Source organism: Cervus canadensis, chromosome 10, assembly GCF_019320065.1.
Source record: "Cervus canadensis isolate Bull #8, Minnesota chromosome 10, ASM1932006v1, whole genome shotgun sequence".
Taxonomy (NCBI): Eukaryota; Metazoa; Chordata; class Mammalia; order Artiodactyla; family Cervidae; genus Cervus; species Cervus canadensis.
The window spans coordinates 6,323,855-6,326,182 of record NC_057395.1 but is presented as its reverse complement, the minus strand read 5'-3'; the positions used below and the strand labels follow the sequence as shown (position 1 = coordinate 6,326,182).

At 32.8% G+C, this 2,328-nt stretch overlaps 1 non-coding gene across 1 annotated transcript; it reads left to right on the top strand.

Moving 5' to 3' along the window:
- Nucleotides 1–671: 671 nt before the first annotated feature.
- On the top strand, nucleotides 672–774 carry LOC122449023. Its single transcript, XR_006271842.1, has one exon. It is a non-coding gene; the product is annotated as a U6 spliceosomal RNA (small nuclear RNA).
- Nucleotides 775–2,328: the final 1,554 nt, after the last annotated feature.

Genomic DNA, 2,328 nt, shown 5'->3' with positions numbered 1-2,328 from the left:
TGAAATTGCATCCAACAGTTCCTCACTATAAACCTTTCAGTTCACATAAAACTGAATGACAACCTATGTCTCTCCTTCTAATTTTCATCTTTTGCTGCCTTTCTTATACCCCCAACGAAGCAAAAATTAGGTAAACTTAATCAGAAATCATGAATCATGTCAGCAAATGCCAGTTACAACATTATAAAATAATCATTCAGAACAATCATTAGATGGAATTTAAATAATTACAATGTTCTTTTTCATATGTCCCCCAGTAGGATTTTATACGTTTTAAGGGTTTATGGGTAGGTACCAGTGTCTGAAGAAGACTTTTGTTTCATTCATTCATTTTTTAAAATCATTCATTCATTTTCCAAATATTTATTGTCTCTTCTATGCACTGGATACTGTTGTAGGTGTGGAGGATATAGCAATGAATAAAAAACAGGTGTGTTCTAAACAACTATTTAATTTAAAATGATATTGTTTCAATGATTAATTAACTATAGATGACACAAACATTGATTACATAAGCCTATTTTGAACAGGCAATTCTATTGGGGTAAATACCCTTTCTGTCTTCTGTAATAATTATGAGGTTTGTCTCTGATTAAAAGCTCAATTAGTATGCATTTAATAGTGAAATCTCAATTGGTATGAAGATGAGATCTTTGGCCTTTTAGATTTCTGAATTCCACCTATTAAAATTTCCTGAGTCCTACAATGCAGAGAAGATTAGCATGGCCCCTGTGCAAGGATAACATGCAAATTCGTGAAGCGTTCCATATTTTTCAGAAAAAAAATAAGTAAATAAAAATAAAATTTCCTGAGTCCTATATTAAACTATGACAAAAGTCCTTATTCAATTCTAAGTCAAATTCTCACCAGCACCTAAACTGCTCCCTGACAATAAATGTGTTTGCGATGTTCACCATTTCTTGGGTGACAAGCTGAATTTTATGAAAGATCTGGATTCTAAACAAGACACTATAAGCATATAAATTAATGTGCAGAAAGTAGGACAGTTATGAACTTGGGACCAAAAAAATCAGGTGATGCTCAATGTTAAATAAGGTGAATTTGAATAAATTAGGAAAATTGTAATGTCTCTTAGTGACAGGAAGGACATCTATATTTACTCAATCTAGAAATTGGTTGAAGTATTGCCATACCCTGAGCATTTGGGCTCTAATGTTTAAAAAAATGAGGAATTATCTTGAGAATAATAGTAGGAATTCCTGCCTGTTTTGTATCCTAGAGCATTTTGTTTAGAGAGAGCATTTTATGACCTTCTCTGTAACAATTGGTTGATTGATTGATTGATTGAATAAATTACTCCTCCTAAAAGAGTAAATAGGAGTACTGAAAAGTGTGAATATCAAGCCCTACTTTGAGATTTCCAGACAGGATTTGTAACGCCATAAATTTAGTACCTGTAATGCCAAGAGGTGAGTCTATTTTATTTACAATAAAATACTGTGTGTCTTCTCCTCCTTCCCTTTTCCCCTGCTTTGTTCTGCTCAAAAAAACTTGCAGTTGTCCAGGTATGAGGAGGGAGACTTTCTTCTGTTTTATATTTTTTTCTGAAGTTACAGCTTTTGCAGAACTCAGCTTATTGGAGGAGTGGATGATGCTTTTTTATTAGATTCTGAATATTGGGTGGTTACAGAGATTTTATTTCTGTTCCTCTTGCCCTAATTCAAGTTTGCCTGAATTAACATATGCCCTTAGTCCTCCACTCACCGCTCTGGGTTACTGACTGTTCTAAGATTCCGGTTGGTGACTTCTGATAGTTCTCTAATGCTTCTAAAGAAAATTTTTAAAAATATATTTTATCCAGCGTCTTTTCTCTTTTCAGTAGAAGGATTGGGATGAATAACCTAACCTCACCTAATCTCAGAAGCAGAATTTGGAACCATCCACAGCTTTTCTTAATGGATTTCTTTTGGATTGCCCCTTCCTGCCATAGCCAGCATAATCACCACAAGGTGCTCTAAGAAGAGAATTCTACCCTGGAACTTTCTCATGCCTTAAAATTTCTGTATCTTGAAGTTTTACAAAATGCGTAATAAACTATAAGTAAGTAAATTTGTGTATAGGCTATGTTTTCATAATTGTTATGAAATTAATAACAAATTATTTATAATTAATAATGAACAGACTAATGTTTTGAGTTTTTTGCATATGTAGAAATTGCTAAAAAATTCTGCTATCACATTGACACAGTTTGGTTCCTTTGCCAATAGTATGTCTTCTTTGTCACATACAAAGAATTTTTGTAAAACTAAATTTTGAGTGTATAAAGTAAAATCTTCTTTAAATGGTTCTTCCTCATTCTTTCTGTAA